We start from the raw sequence: 17,703 nt of genomic DNA on the forward strand, positions 1-17,703 counted from the left end.
TTATGTCATTTTTTCTGTATTTCATACAGTCATTGGTCAGTCTCCATGTCATTATTTACTAATGTCTGGTTATTATGTCATTCTTACTGTACTCCATACAGTCATTGGTCAATCTACATGTCCTTATTTACCAATGACAGGTCATTATCTCATTCTTACTGTACTCCATGCAGTCATTGGTCAATCTACATGTCATTATTTACCAATGACTAGTGGCCATCAGCTATACTTCATGCAGTCATTGGTCAGTCTACATCACCATTGCATACAACAACAAGGACTACCCTCAGAAACAGCTCACATATTTACAAATGCACACAGTCAACAAAAAATAAATATTTTTGTTTTGTTTTAGGGAACGGATGAACGAATGATTTATGTGGCTACAAGGCATCTTGGGAAGAAAGATAGGGAAAAGCACACATACGGAAGTCAGGAATTTTTAGACTGTGGTCATAAATTTGATATGGATTACCTGTAAGTCACCTCTCACCCAGGCTGTGGTCTTAAACTTTTGAATTGATGAACAGCCTACTTCGCTTTAATGGTTTGTACTTAAAACAAAACAGCCTCCCTCTAATTTATTTGTTTGGCTTTTTGTAGCTCCTACTTAAAATCCAACAGTGCAAAATGGACATTTTTGCAATTTTTCAACTGGTCTTAAATTTCGATCAGGAGTGTATTAAGTACACCACGACAGTAAAACATTAGTTTATGTAGAAAGGGCAGAATATACAGTGTTAGTTGCAATGTAATGTATACAGCAACGTATACGGCAATAAACCAAACACTGCAATAGTATAGAGTTATACTCTCTATGGAGAAACCACTACTTGGTATGAGGAATCTTGTGCTGTCTGACTTGATGCAGCAGATCCATCAAGTCAGTTACAAGGCTGCCCCCGCATTGATGTGACTTGCTATCCCCAGCAGATGAGATCTGGGGAACGGGAAGGTCTATAGTCAGCCCCTTGAACTGTGTCAAGGTTCTCAAAAGTTTATCCCTGACCAGTGGCGGGTGTACGCTGTACTTCTGCAAGAGACTACGATCACTTGGGGAAATGTTGCTGTGAAAAGTCTGCATGGCTCTGAGTTAGAAATAAATTACTTTCTTAAATATACTCTCTATGTTTGTTTCCCTGTACCTGTGTATATTTGATAAGTCACCAAATATAATAATAATAATAATAATAATATATGGCTAAAATGGATCTTTGTCTAAATCAGGGGTCTCAACGTCAATTTACTTGGGGGCCACTGGAGCTAGGGTCTGCGCGAGACTGGGCCACATCAGGTTTTCCAAAAAAACAAAAACAAACACATTTATTAAAAACAGAAAAATTAATAAACTTTGCTTTGGTTTTGATTTTCTACAATAAAAGCTCTGATAAAACATTCCACTGATCTCAAATATCTTAATTTTTTTCTACACAAAATAAGATGAAAAATAAATAAACAAATCAAGAATAAAGAAAATCAATCAATCAGTAATAAATAAATAAATATAATAATAACAATAAAACGGCAAATAATAAAAACTTATTATTAGACAAATAATTTTTTTCAGATTAAAATGAACAAAGCATTATTAGAGCCCTGTAGACATGACAAAACACGACTATAGTCACATTTATACTCTTTTTATTTACAACATATTGCGCAACTGCAGGGTCTTGAGACACATGCTAACTCGCAAACTAGAGAGCTAGCGACCTAAACGGTAGCCTTCAAGTTATTTCCTTTAAACTTAAATAGCCAAAAACTTACCACTTCCACACGGATAGGGAGGATAACTATTAACAGTTATTTAACCTTTAACATGAACATTAATCAAACGTAATAATTTTTTCTGGGTACATGATACCATACAGCATCCATATCAAACTTGCGCGGGCCGCACTGATATTAAACTTTCATATCAATGCGGGGGCCTCAAAGTAGTGTCCTGCGGGCCACATTTGGCCCACGGGCCGTGTGTTTGGGACCCCTGGTCTAAATTAAATCACAAGTGATTCCTTTCCTACATTATTTTTCTCCATATTTAATCTGAATGTGTTTGCTCAACCTTGAAATGTTTTAGTTAAACACAAACAAGCTTGCCAACACAATCTCACAGACCTCCACACTTAGTCATTATGTAAACAGAAAGCAGTAATTAGATGCCCATCTTCCTTATCACAGCCCCCCCCCCCCCCCTTACAGAACCTCCACCCCACTCGTGTTCATTAGGTAACCATGTATGCTGTCCTGGGGTGTAAACATTAAAATGAGTAAATTATGATGAGCTTCTTCGGGGGTTTGTTGACCGGTGCTAGGGGGATTAAATAAATAACATAAATCATGCTTACTGCTGTTGTATTTATGAGATTTATGAGATAAATGCAACAGCTGGTAAGTACAGATAACACCCATATTAGACAAAAACTATACATTTATGTAATAATTGGAAAACTAGAGTGGGATTTCTACGCAAATCTATACAGAAGTGTTATAAAATACATTTAAGAAATTAAAAAATGACTCATTAACTGAATAATGACTAAATAGCCATGGGCAAATTCATCATGATGGTACAGTAACACCCAATAATGTCACAAGGCAAGGTTTGATTCTGCAGTTTATATTGTGTAATATTCAACCTCACATGTTGCAGTGTCAATCATGCTAACACAAAAATTGTTGTTAACCCATGGGCAAGGCATGACCCGTGAGGCTCGCAGTAATATCTGAATGGTCAACTGACACAGTCACATGGACGCCATTAGCTTTCCAAGACATCCAAGCATGCGCTCCTTGTCTCTTTGTTCAATGGGATTGTATCAGTGGGGTCTTTTTCCACACAACTTATGGCCAGGGCGGCACAGTGTGGAGACCTTGCAGCAAGGAGACCAGGGTTCAATTCCACACTCGGCCATGCGTGGGTTTTCTCCAGGTACTCACATTCACAAAAACATGCTAGGCTAATTGGCGACTCCAAATTGTCCATAGGTATGAATGTGAGTGTGAATGGTTGTTTGTCTATATGTGCCCTGTGATTGGCTGGCCACCAGTCCAGGGTGTACCCCGCCTCTCTGTATAGGCTCCAGCACCCCCCGCGAGGAAAAAGTGGTAAAAAATGAATGAATGAATTCAAGAAATAACTCATGGCTGTGCTGTGCCCTTTTTTGGTGTTCCTGGGCGGAGCCATCGGTCCACACCTGCAAGCACTTCCCAATTAGTTCTATTTAAGCCAGATGCCATGCTCATGCTTGCTACTACACTTTAGTGGTGTGTTGGTCATGAACAAATGGGTCAAAAGAACTCGTTCTTTTTTGTGAATGGAATGAATGAGGTCGGGCTGCATGACGGACAAGTGGTTATAGCATGCAAGCCTCACAGCTAGTTCGATTCCACCCTCGGCCATCTCTGTGTGGAGTTTGCATGTTCTACGCATGTGTGAGTTTCTCTGGGTACTCCGGTTTCCTCCCACATTCCAAAAACATGCTAGGTTAATTGGCGACTCCAAATGTGAGTGTGAATGGTTGTTTGTCTATATGTGCTCTGTGATTGGCTGGCGACCAGTCCAGGGTGTACCCCCCCTCTCGCCTGAAGACAGCTGGGATAGGCTCCCTCGTGAGGATAAGCGGTAGAAAATGAATGAATGAATGAACAAGGTCACCGCCCCTAAAATACCCGTTCAGTCCGTTCAGTTGCAAATGCTTTTTTTTTGATCGGTTCGAGAGTCAGTTCACCATTCCTTCTTATCCTATCGCCGCACCTCGCTCTTCGGGTGGGTGGGGTTAGCTGACTGAAAGACCGAGACCGAGAGATTGATTGACACTGTCGATGACATCATTCGTTCATTCTGTTCACAAAAAAGAACTAGTTATTTTGACCCGTTCGTTCATGACTGACACACCACTTATCATCATGTGTTGTTGCGCTGTTGAGTCGGAACAAAAGTGAACATGAGTGAACGGACCAACCCGGGAGATCACAGGCTAACGACCAATTGACCGAAATGAACGGATCTTTTACTGAATGAACCGGAATGATCCAGTCCACTGATATGAATGGTTTTGCCCACCACTACTACAGTTGCTCACCTGTTGCTTCATGCAGTTAAAAGTAGCGGTAAGTCTTTCTATGACTGCTATTGCTTCATGTGCTAACTTTGTAGCTTCTTAATTCAGCCATTGATTAATTTTGTTGCTTTTTTTGTTTGTATCATCCACTTATCCGGGTCCAGGTCTCAGTAGAAACTTTTTACACTGTCACTGTTTGATATCAAATATCAAATATATATAAGACACATTCATGCTAACTAAATGGTGCCAATGATTGTATCCAGTGGAGAATACAGACCCTTCACATGTTAATCTCGTTTTGTTTGTTGTTTTCATGCGATTGAACTGACCTAGCAAATTAAAATTCAGTGACACGAGCCTCTTGGAGTGCCGCTGATTACTCATTTGTTATTAAGCACAATGTTTAATGTTCCAAACATCGCACTGGGTCACTAACAGAGGTTTCTCCTGTATGAATACTAATGCGGAAAATTACATCCGCACTCTTATGGTGTAATGTAATTGCCCGCACGACTGTCAACGTCTCACCCACATGAGGAAAACAAACTGCAAAGTGATACCTTAATTAGGGAAGTGTTCATTTTCGGGGAGGAGCAGCACCCATGTGGGTGCAGGTGTGGATCTGAAGCCACATTTCATAATGTTGAAGTTGGGCATTAAATTGGAAAAGCGGCTGGAGTGCTGAGATATGGAAGAGTGTGAACACCTCAGCAGCTTTATTATGGCTCCAAAGTCACTTCTTTGCGCTGATTTCATTTTCAAGTGCATCCAAGAGTTTCCGTAAACGATGAGTTACTGTGGAAAATAAAAACACGCAGAGCCAAAATCACAAGGAGCCAACGTTTGAAACTGAATGTTGACCATAAAGAAGTATGAGTAATTACAGACTTTATATTTCTACCGGATAAACACTCTCCCTCTACATTGTTGGCTTTTAGCTGACACCTTCACTCATCGGAGCGTCTGTGGACCAAACCTCAGCGCTAAGAGCTTTGTCAAATACATTTCAGTTCTTGAACCATCATTTTCTTCCCTAATAGTCCTTTTAATGCTACCATTATGAGCGAGATGTAGTGAGTAACAATTAAAGTGAGGTGAAGGAATTCAGTCGATAATGAATGTGGGCGCATGGGGGGGGGGGGGTTAAAAACCTTGACTGGAAGCAAAATGTACTGTAATTATTAAAGCTGAAGACAAATCAGATACAGGTTATGCAATCACTATCGTTATATTTCCTATAATGCAAGTACATGTCATGGCCTTTTATTGTGGCCAGCCTATATACACCTGTGCAATAATCATGCTATCTTATCAGCATCTTTATTACCTTATCAAAGGAGACTTGGGATCCACAGAATTGTGGATTTATATGGAAAAAGTCAGGACAATTCCAAGGTCTCCAAAAATGGGTACTTACTAGAACAATTATTCATTCATTCATTTTATACAGCTTCTACCGACAGGTGGGGTCCACCCTGGACTGGTCGCCAGCCAATCACAGGGCACATATAGACAAACAACCATTCACACTCACATTCATACCTATGGACAATTTGGAGTCACCAATTAACCTAGCATGTTTTTGGAATGTGGGAGGAAACCGGAGTACCCGGAGAAAACCCACGAGAACATGCAAACTCCACACAGAGATGCCCAGGGGTGGAATCGAACCCGGGTCTCCTAGCTGTGAGGACTGCGCGCTAACCACTCGATCGCCGTGCAGTCCTGACTGACAAAATAAGAAGCCAAAACATACCACTTCCACATGGAATGGGAGGGAAATGTAACATCACTATTACTATTACTATAACAGAATATTGTAACCTAACAAAGAACACATGAACAAAAGTAGCAAGACTTCAGAACATTCCTTCATTTTCTACCGTTTATCCTCACGAGGGTCGCGGGGGTGCTGGAGCCTATCCCAGCTGTCTTCGGGCAAGAGGCGGGGTACACCCTGGACTGGTGGCCAGCCAATCACAGAGCGCATATAGACAAACAACCATTCACACTCACATTCATACCTATGGACAATTTGGAGTCGCTAATTAACCTAGCATGTTTTTGGAATGTGGGAGGAAACCGGAGTACCCGGAGAAAACCCACGCATGCACAGGGAGAACATGCAAACTCCACACAGAGATGCCCAAGGGTGGAATCGAACCCGCATCGCCTAGCTGTGTGGCCTGCGCACTAACTACCATGCAAAAACAATTAGTGGGGGCAAAGACATTAGCCATTAGGTTAACACTACATAAAAACACTGCAATGCACATATTAACATGAGTTGATAAGTGCAATAATAATATGGAACTAAATTATATAGTTTTTATTTCATATGCCAAACCCCAAGGTTATGTTAGTACATGATATATTTAAGCAGGACTTACAGTTGTCTCTTTTTTATAGTGTTTAATTGGTTCCAGACCCATCCACTATAAATTAATTTAGCAGTCAGTGTTAATAAAAGGAACAATTGTAGCATAAAAAAGCTTTTTAATGACTTTCTAAATACGGGTTATAACATTATTAGAACCCTGTAGACATTAAATAACACAACCATAGTCACCTTTACACTCCTATTATTCATTATTTACAAAACATCCAGTAACTCTTATGCTGCAGGGACTCCAGCTGAACGCTTAGCCTCGAATTTACAGTATTTCCTGTAAACTTGAAAGGAAAAAATCTACCACTTCCACACTGTGTGGGAGCAGAACATTTCTTCCATTATGTCGGACATGTCATGGCTGACTTCATGACTTCATGCAATGTTAAGGTAATGTAATGTTCGGGGTCATTAATGTTTTATGTCCTTACTGCCGCCTAGTGACCAGAATCGAAATATTCATTCATCAATTTTCTGAAATTGCGATATTGACGCAATATTGTCAGGGGGCAATAATTGAACCGCAATATTGCAAAGGACAACTGTAAAGACACTTTGGTTGATAAAGTCAGAGGGGTTAAATGTGACTGCAATATCAGTATAGCTCTGAGTTGATAAGCAGGTTCCTTTTGAGCCGCTGTCCATGGTGCTGAAAATGATTACAGCCAACTTTGCAGTACCGTGGTCTAAAATAAAACCTCAGCACTAGAACAAATCATTTGAAATCAAATGCTAAGTGGAATAACTGCAATTATTACTAATGGCTAAGTATGGCTTCCATGCTATGATGTTGTCATGGTCACACTGCAGTTGGTGCGCCATTGATGGATGACTTGGTTGCAATATGTTTCAATATTGAAAATACAAGGAGACCAGGGTTCAATTCCACCCTCGGCCATCTCTGTGTGGAGTTTGCATGTTCTCCTCGTGCATGCGTGGGTTTTCTCCGGGTTCCTCCCACATTCCAAAAACACTCCAAATTGTCCATAGGTATGAATGTGAGTGTGAATGGTTGTTTGTTGATATGTGCCCTGTGATTGGCTGGCCACCAGTCCAGGGTGTACCCCGTCTCTTGCCCAAAGGACAGCTGGGATAGGCTCCAGCACCCCCGCGACCCTCGTGAGGAAAAAGCGGTAGAAAATGAATGAATGAATGAATTGAAAATACATACCTGTGCCTGGTGACAGGTTATATTCCTTTCCCTGGAGGTCTACAAAACAAACACACCTTATGATCAGGCTTCCAAAATAGTTTAATCACAGGTTGTGTTTACAGTGTGAGTGTGACCTGGATGGAGAGGAGAGGTGTGATGGAGGGAGAAGGTCAGGAGCGAAGACGAGCCAATGCACGCAGACACGAGTATTTGCACTCATCAAATAAAGCAGTGTGACAATGCAGTCCGGATGGGTGGGGGCATGACTGGTCAAAGGCTTACACTCTATTGGCACAATATGTTTGTAGGGAAAAATGGCCGCAGGACAGACTGAGACAAGGTATTGTAAAAAGCAATATAGAGTAAATATAACAAATCAGCAAAGTACGTGTGTGAATGATTGCAGTGATGAATAATTGATGGTTATTAGGTAATGAAAGGCTCTTTGTTAAAGAATCGATCACAGCAAAAAGACCAGCTAAACAGGTTTGCTGGCTCGTTGCTACGGCAACATTCATTTAAATAAACAAACTAACGCCGCAAACAAGAAATGAAACTATAAATCTCAATTTAAATTGCTGCCAAATATGGGATTTGGATCAGATCTGGATCAAAACTGGGTTTACATTATTAGAGCCCTGTAGACATAACAAAACACGACTATAGTCACATTTATACTCTTTTATTTACAACATATTGCGCAACTGCAGGGTCTTGAGACACATGCTAACTCGCAAACTAGAGAGCTAGCGACCTAAATGGTAGCCTTCAAGTTATTTCCTTTAAACTTAAATAGCCAAAAACTTACCACTTCCACACGGATAGGGAGGATAACTATTAACAGTTATTTAACCTTTAACATGAACATTAATCAAACTTAATATTTTTTTCTGGGTACATGATACCATACAGCATCCATATCAAACTAACATTAAACTTTCATATCAAGACGGGGGCCTCAAACTAGTGTCCTGTGGGCCACATTTGGCTCATGAGCCGCATGTTTGGGACCCCTGCATTACAGCATATGTGTCAATATACTACTAGACTTAGCAAATTTTGTATATGTACTGTGTTTTTATGGCATACATTTATGGAATAAATGGTGCATATCAGGCAGGTTGTGAGGTCAAATCAACACAATTAATATTATAATATTTATAAAGAAAGTAGTTCTTGCTTCTCCGTGTAGAGTAGATCACGTTTTGTTTTTCATGCCTCAACAGGTTCCGGCATTGGACATTGGACTTGTGTGGAATAAAGTTTATGGGCGATCCCTGCTAACAAAAAAAAACCTCCAGAGTCAACACTCTAACACAGTAAGTACACATTTTGTACTTTTCTTTTAAATATGTTTCACTTTTCATGCATCTGTTTATACACATGAAAAGGTAAATTGAATTCCTAGCTTATTAGACTGTATGAATCATATGCGGCTTTATCATTATTGCTCCCTTTTGCTTTAATGTATAAGCTCTCCTCTGATCAGTGCACTTTAATATTCCATTAAGAGTCCCTCTTAATTATTTCCATGCTTCTCCTTATCGCTATTGAGCAAGTTTATACCCGTTGAAAGGGGTAAAAAAAAATGTGCCTTGGTTTGCATACATTTCTTGGTTAGCATACAATTTGGCACATGTCTTATTATGTTACAAATACACGACATTAGTACAACTTTGTGACGTGTATTTTGTGGGATCTGTTGCTATAGCAACACTACAAGACAGACAAATAGAAGCTTAGTCTGGAAGGGGGGCTCGACCAAGACTGCGCTGCAGAACAGACACATAAGAGCAGCTGCAGGCCTATACAGTGGAACCTCGGTTAGCGTACACCCTGGTTAACGTCTTTTTTTGGTTTAAGTTGATCATGCAAAGATTGTGCCTCGGTTTGCATACATTTCTTGGTTAGCATATAATTTGGCACATGTCTTATTATGTTGCAAGTACACGACATGAGTACTTTAATTGCCACTTTGGTGTCAGAAGTGGGATCTGTTGCTATAGCAACACTACAAGACAAACAAATAGATGTTTAGTCTATTTCAATTTGTAGCATAATCTTGAGCACGGGTATCCAAAGTGCAGCTCTGAGGCCATTTACGGCCCGCAGATTGTTTTTTACTGGCCTCAAATGATAATTGATACTAATAATTAAATTACTAATAATAATTAAATTAAATAATTAATACTAATAATGATTAATATGTATCTATACTCTTTGTCATGTATGTATGACAATGTATGTGCTCTTTTTACTAAAATTAAAATATATCAAAATTGCCCCCACATTCTTTGATGAATAAATAATAAATAATAAATAATAAATAATAAATAATAAATAATAAATAATAAATAATAAATAATAAATAATAAATAATAAATAATAAATAATAAATAATAAATAATAAATAATAAATAATGAAAAAGCAAAAACCAAAAAAACAAAAAACAATAAATAATAAATAATAAATAATAAACAATAAATAATAAATAATGAAAAGCGGTAGAAAATGAATGAATGAAATAATAAATAATAAATAATAAATAATAAATAATAAATAATAAATAATAAATAATAAATAATAAATAATAAATAATAAATAATAAATAATAAATAATAAATAATAAATAATAAATAATAAATAATAAATAATAAATAATGTGGCTCTTATCGCTGTTGAGCACGTTTATACCTCTCGAAAGGTTATGAACTCTCTCTATTGTCATGCTATTGACAACACAGCAGCATTTTGGCAATGAGAGCGTACTGTATGTGTGTGTCTTGTGCAGTTTTTGCTCACATCTGCAATTCTGCATTGATTCCATGCCAGGCGGCCAGTGAGTGAGCACAAAGCTGATGCAGACTTTTGGGCTCTATGTTGGTCCGGTCCATCAAGCCAGTGGCCATGGCCATAACTGTGAATGATTGCGGTCAATACAGCAATCACATTGTGCTGCAGTCATCAGACGTTGCGTGTGTATATATATATATATACACACACACACACACACACACACACACACACATTCCCTGCATGTGATTGATAAATCAATTCGCTTATAATAATATAGGCGATTTTATTCCTCCATTTCCATCTTGGAGTTAAATGAAAGACAGGCTGAAAGATGAATCCCTTGTTGTGCTAACACAGCGTAGCATACTAAACACCGTGTTTGGCGAAAACAAAAATCTTAATTAGCATATGAAACACAGTGTTAACAAACATGCTGTTTATCCCTGCAGCATTTTTGGATTATAATCAACTGATTGGCGTTCTTTTTTTTTTTTTCTTGTCTAAGCGAGGTACTTGTTAGGACCCCCTCTATGATGCTGACGCACAGGCGTGTGTTTTATCACATGCATGTAGGTCACCGACAGAGAGGAGTCGACTGAATACTATATCATTTTAAAAAAACACACATGCTGACTCGATAAGTGCTGTGAAATTGATGTTTGAAAAGATTGAAACTCTTAAGAGGACTTTCTGCATCACAAATGGATTTTTAAGTCTTTCTGCGATGAAAGTGTACTTCTTCACACAGATTTGAACAAACAGCGACGGAATGCAAATGGCCTCAAAGGATAGGGAAGGGGGGGGGTAGGAAATATAACTGCAGTGGAGAAAGAATAACTTAAACTCCTGTGAGGAGAATATAAACAGCTACTGTATCCAGCAGGCATGTGGGGGCTGTCACTGCTAGGCAATAGAAGAGTTTGTTTATCCTCCTGAACTTAAAGTGTGTGTTTGTTTTTTTATAGCTGGGAAATCTCACATCATACCCCCGTCATCATAAACATTTACAAAGAGAAGCTTAAAAGTATCACCCAACAAAAAGGCTAATTAAACCTCTTCTGAAGTTAACATTTAGTATTGATTTCTAGCTTCTAATCAGCGCTCTACTCTGTAATCTTATTTTTAGCTCATACCAATACGTGACTCGACCGCATTGAGTAGTCGGACGGAGCAGATTGATTACATAAAAGCCATTTGCCACAAGGCTGTGGCAGGGGTGATTGGATCTCTGGAACGGGGGCTCAACCAAGACTGTGCTGCAGAACAGACACATAAGAGCAGCTGCAAGCCAATACAGCGGAACCTCGGTTAGCGTACACCCTGGTTAATTAATGTCTTTTTTGGTTTAAGTTGATCACGCAAAAATTGTGCCTTGGTTTGCATACATTTTTGGTTAGCATACAATATGTTACAAATATACGACATGAGTACTTTAATTGCCACGTTGGTGTCAGAAGTGGGATCTGTTGCTATAGCAACACTACAAGACAGACAAATAGAAGCTTAGTCTGGAAGGGGGGCTCAACCAAGACTGCGCTGCAGAACAGACACATAAGAGCAGCTGCAAGCCAATACAGCGGAACCTCGGTTAGCGTACACCCTGGTTAATGAATTTTTTTGGTTTAAGTTGATCACGCAAAAATTGTGCCTCGGTTTGCATACAGTTTTTGGTTAGCATACAATTTGTCACATGTCTTATTATGTTACAAGTACACGACGTGAGTACTTTAAATGCCACTTTGGTGTCAGAAGTGGGATCTGTTGCTATAGCAACACTACAAGACAGACAAATAGAAGCTTAGTCTATTTCAATTTGTAGCATAATCTCGAGCATGGGTATCCAAAGTGCAGCTCTGAGGCCATTTACGGCCTGCAGATTGTTTTTTATTGGCCTCAAATGTTCATACTAATAATTAATATGTACTTATACTCTATCTATACTAATGTATGTGTCCCCTCACCCTCCTTTTACTAAAATTAAAATATTTCAAAATTACACCCACATTCTTTGACTTATACATGTGTGGCCAATCACAATCACAATCACAGGGCACATATAGACAAACAACCATTCACACTCACATTCATACCTATGGACAATTTGGAGTCGCTAATTAACCTAGCATGTTTTTGGAATGTGGGAGCAAACCGGAATACCCGGAGAAAACCCACACATGCACGGGGAGAACATGCAAACTCCACACAGAAATGGCCGAGGGTGGAATTGAACCCTGGTCTCTCCTAATCTGCGCGCTAACCACTAGACTGCCGTGCCGCCCCATATAAATAAATATATAAATAACAAATTTTTGTAATTAGAGCATCAGAAACTTGTTTGTCTAAATACAGTTTTTAATGTTATTAGAGTCCTCTAGACATGAAATAGCATCCCTATAGTCACCTTTAAACTTGTATTGCCCGATATAGTAGATGTAATCACAGAAAATAAGCCCTATAAGACAAAAAAAGAGTCATAGACAAACAACCATTCACACTCACATTCATACCTATGGACAATTTGGAGTCGCCAATTAACCTAGCATGTTTTTGGAATGTGGTAGGAAAACCGGAGTACCCGGAGAAAACCCACACATGCACGGGGAGAACATGCAAACTCCACACAGAGATGGCCGAGGGTGGAATTGAACTCGGGTTGCCAAGCTGTGGGGCCTGCACACTAACCACTCGACGCTGTGCAGCCGCATTAATAAGTTATTATTCCCAATTTTTGTTCCCGTTCAAACCAAATCCAGTTTGTATTCAAACCACTGACCCTCCATTCATCAAACCAGGCATAACATGACGATAGCAAGGATTCTGTTGGTAACATCATGTACCTTGAAACCAGACAGCCTGTCCATCCCTCCTGTCTCCTTCACTTGATTGCATAAGCACAATGCACCGGCTGCTGACAGCCTGTGCAAAGTAGTTACAGTATCAGACAGACGGACACAACAAACGTCAGGCTTGATTTTCCAGCAGGGGGGGTGGGGGGCATCTTCAGTTGATCACCAACGTGCTCATCTTCAGGCTTTGGTGGCCTCCTTTTATCGTGATGCTGACACCTCAGCTGCATTTAGCCTTGCTATCTTCAATAACTCAATCTCTAAGCCCCCCTCCCTCGGTGGATAGAACTCTTTCTGTTCAGTTGCTCATATGGATGATGATGATGACGATGATGGTGATGATTAACTTGCTGCAGCCATCATATACACAGTGGGTTTTCTTATCTGACGTCCCTGGAGCAGAGAAGCTGAGACACACCGAGGCTGCCTTTGGTCGCTGATAGAGAGATGACAGTCCTCTGTGGATGCGAACACAGCTCAGCTTGTGCTGCTGGCTGCCATGTAAACTGCAGCATCCAACGCTGTGGTAAACAATGAGGCACACATTTCATATGCAAGTAATGGTTTTATTTCATTTGAACATGCATCAGATTACAATTGAATGCATCACATAATCAGTTCACAGTTCCACATGTCCAAAAGGAGTAGGAAGAAGCAAAGCTTATTAAATCCTACCCCTCCATCTGGTACTTTTACAATCAGTAACTGTTACATTTGTTCACTTCCTGCTTTCCATAATACAGTTTAAGGTTTTTTTTTGTTTTTTTTTATTAATGTACCTCGTACCGAAGTACAAGGTGATATGACCATCCAATGACATAATGGGTACCATAGTAAGTGTCAATATAGTGATATATATAGCACATCATGACTGGTTCAAGACTCTTCATCCTTGTATTTAGCAAACATCAACTGCTTGTATTGTTTCTTGAATTGGCTCATTGTTGTGCACTGTTTGAGGTCCTTACTCAATCCATTCCATAGTTTGATTCCACATACTGAAATGCTATGGCTTTTTAACGTAGTCCTAGCATATAAGTGTTTCAAATGTAGTTCTTCCCTGAGATCATATTTCTCCTCTCTTGTAGAGAAGTATTGGATGACATTTTTAGCTAATTGGTTATTTGTAGCCTTATGCATTATTTTAGCTGTTTGAAGATGAACTATATCAGCAAGTTGAAGTATTTGTGGTTTTAGAAATAAGGAGTTAGTATGTTCTCTGTAGGCGGCATTATGAATTATCCTTACTGGCCTTTTTTGCAGTACATTTAGCGAGTGAAGATTGCTTTTATAGTTATTAGCCCATATTTCCACACAATAAGTAAGATATGGTAGAACCAGAGAGCAATAAAGAGTGTGGAGTGATTTCTGATTGAGAACAAATTTTGCTTTGTTCAATATTGAAATATTTCTGTCCACCTTATGTTGTATATTTGTAATATGAGGTTTCCAGCTCATATTTTCATCTATTGTGATCCCCAGAATTTTATTTTCCTTCACCCTTTCAATGTCCACACCGTCTATTTGTATTTGTGTCCTTTCTGCTATTACCAAACAGCATGATTTTAGTTTTACTTAAGTTCAAGGACAATCTATTATCATCAAACCATCTTTTTAGTGTGACCATTTCTTCTCTGACCTTTCTAATGAGTTCGTCTGTACTCCCTCCAGAACAAAAAGCAGTGGTATCATCCGCAAATACTAATACCAGCTTTAAGTCTTCCCTAACTTTGGAGATCATTGATGTACAAGTTGAACAGTTTTGGCCCCAGTATTGACCCCTGGGGAACTTAGAATGCAGTATAAATTCAGTTAGAATACCTTTAAAATATCAATCGATATTTTTCCACTGGAAGTTTTTTTTTTTATGCGTATATGTTAACTGTTTGAAGATGAACTATATCAGCAAGTTTAAGTATTTGTCATTTTAGAAATAAGGAGTTAGTATGTTCTCTGTAGGCGGCATTATGAATTATCCTTACTGACCTTTTTTGCAGCACATTTAGCGAGTGAAGATTGCTTTTATAGTTATTACTCCATAATTCCACACAATAAGTATGATATGGTAGAGAGCAATAAAGAGTGGCTCTAATTAATCACTGAAAAGGGTTGCTAATAAAGTCATTACTAATTCAGGGAATTTCATCTTGATATCCCTGTTTTTTTTGTTTGTTATTTTGCATATGAGGAGCTTAAAGGCAGACTTCGCTGGTTTTCTCCAGGTACTCCGTCTTCTATTCCAAAAATATGCATGTTAGATTCATTGGGGACTCGATGGCGTACTGTGCCTCTCGCACCAAAGTCAGCTGAAGTAGGCTCCAGCATACCGCTGTGACTTTAGCAAGGAAAAGCAGTATGAAAAATGGATGGATGGGAGCTTAAAGGGATGCCTTGAACAAAAAATGTAGTTTGATTAATGAAACATGAACACCAGGAAGCAGTTGATTCCATTTCGCTTCCATTGCAGCTGCTGCTTGATCACTATTATCTTAAAATTAGCCTCCTCTGTTTGATCACTTGCACAACCTTTGAGACACATTGTGTGTGTGAGTGAGAGAGAGATAATGACAACAAGTAAAGCTCTAACTCACTTTGGGAGAACTGTGTAGCACCACCTGCTGGTTTTGCATGTATAAATCTCGACAATCAGACAATCCATTTTTTAGGGCAGTGTTTTTCAGCCTTTTTTGCGGGTTTTTTTTTACGTTTTTTTACATTGGAAAACATCACTAAGTCTATAGGAGGACCGAATTAGGTGTTGCCACACGGACCGATATTACATTGCTCTGCCAGTCTTTACACCACGGACACTCGACAGTAGCCATGTTTACATGAGGAGTTTTTCTCTTTCCGAATGACTTTTCCAGAAACAATGGTATACATGGAAATGAATATTCCAATCTCTTGTCTACATGCGTCGCTATAATCAACCAGAGTAGTCAATAGGGCATGCCCAGTAAAACGTAAACACCAACATCACGTGATACTGACTTCCGCAAGTTGTTCTTTGACTTGTTGGAATAATTCCGTATTGCCAGTTTTTTGTTTGTCCAGTCTTGAAATTTAGTTTGTATCAAAAACAAACTTTGCTTAGTCCAGTGCCGATTGCTGGCCTCCATTTTTAAAACTGAAGAACGTCTGGATCTGCGTGTTACGTCATATCTGAGCATGCGATATGATAAATTTAACCAGGAAAGGATCAAATTCAAGCTTGCTAATATTTTATAATTCAACTCGGTACATGTTTTATATAGATATATATTTTCTTTTGACTTATGAACTTACTATGAAAGGCGTATAGAAAGGTTTAGATTCGGTTCCACAGATGGCGCTAATGCACACAAAAGCTGCTCGCCAACCGCCAATAAAGTACAGAAGAAGAAAAACGAGATACCTCAATCGGATTGGGGATATTCCACCCCTGTTAATCCGATTATATATTCATTCGGATTGGCACTATTCTTTCGGAATGAGGCGTATACAAAGGTTAAATTCTTTCCGTTTGAGCAAATAAACCAAATGCAATTGGAATATTTGGGTCCACATATATGTGGATATTGACATAATATTTGCAAATGATGATTAATAAATGTTATTTATAAAAAGCGAATGGCAATTATATTAAGTCAGATTGAAGAAGAATGGTTTAAAAATGATTACCAGTGGTAATCAGTACTCAGATCTAACATGTTTCTACAATAATGTGCAAAATCGTAGGTCACTTTGACCAAGTCAAAAAGTAAACGGCAAATATAACACGGATTACTGTAAAATTTGGTAGAACAGTGGTATGTGGAACCCATTAAAATGTGATAAACATGTATAATATTTGACCCACTATAGCGACAATGGATCCATCAACACACCACCGACCCGTTCCTCAACCTCCATTAACCAGGAACCAGCCCGCTAACTAAGGTCACTAAGGTCACAAAGACATTTATTCTGCAATGCATTAAATGGCGTAGTGTGAATGTGACAGATGTGTAAACAGATGTTTATACAGTTTTTTTTTTTTGGGCAACCTCTCAATGCTTTCACATGCAGTACTCCCAATCATTTTACTAACATAATCAAATGATTATAATCCAATAACGGGACATGAGGGTAACATAAGGCAGCCAGATGAACACGGTCGCTCAGACCATTATGTTGAAATAGAAATATGCTGCATATGACAAATGTGTTCCTGGTTAGCATTGCTATACCTATATTGCTATAAAAAGCCACAGCTTGTTTATTTTTTGGACTACAGTATAGAATCACAACACATAATTGCTTTATAATATAACACATAGGCACGGTGATCGAGTGAGTGGTTAGCGCACAGGCCACACAGCTAGGAGACCCGTGTTTGATTCCACCCTCGGGCATCTCTGTGCAGAGTTTGTTTGTGGGTTTTCTCCGGTTTCCTCCCACATTCCAAAAACATGCTCGGTTAATTGACAACT

General features: G+C 39.0%; 1 protein-coding gene across 2 annotated transcripts in view; it reads left to right on the forward strand.

The window, feature by feature from the left end:
- frmpd3 (FERM and PDZ domain containing 3) overlaps positions 1-17,703 on the forward strand; it is a 116,032-nt gene that overhangs the window by 31,120 nt on the left and 67,209 nt on the right. Inside the window, exon 3 of one of the 2 annotated variants that reach the window (XM_078788065.1) lies at positions 8,836-8,928. The exons of the other annotated variant lie outside the window; for it this stretch is intronic. The gene's annotated coding sequence lies outside the window, so the exon portion shown is untranslated. The remainder of the gene's footprint in view (positions 1-8,835; positions 8,929-17,703) is intronic. 2 annotated transcript variants of the gene reach the window in all.

Source organism: Doryrhamphus excisus, linkage group LG22 (genome assembly GCF_037039965.1).
Source record: "Doryrhamphus excisus strain RoL-2023G ecotype Guam linkage group LG22, RoL_Dexc_Guam_v1.1, whole genome shotgun sequence".
In the NCBI taxonomy this organism is placed as follows: domain Eukaryota; kingdom Metazoa; phylum Chordata; class Actinopteri; order Syngnathiformes; family Syngnathidae; genus Doryrhamphus; species Doryrhamphus excisus.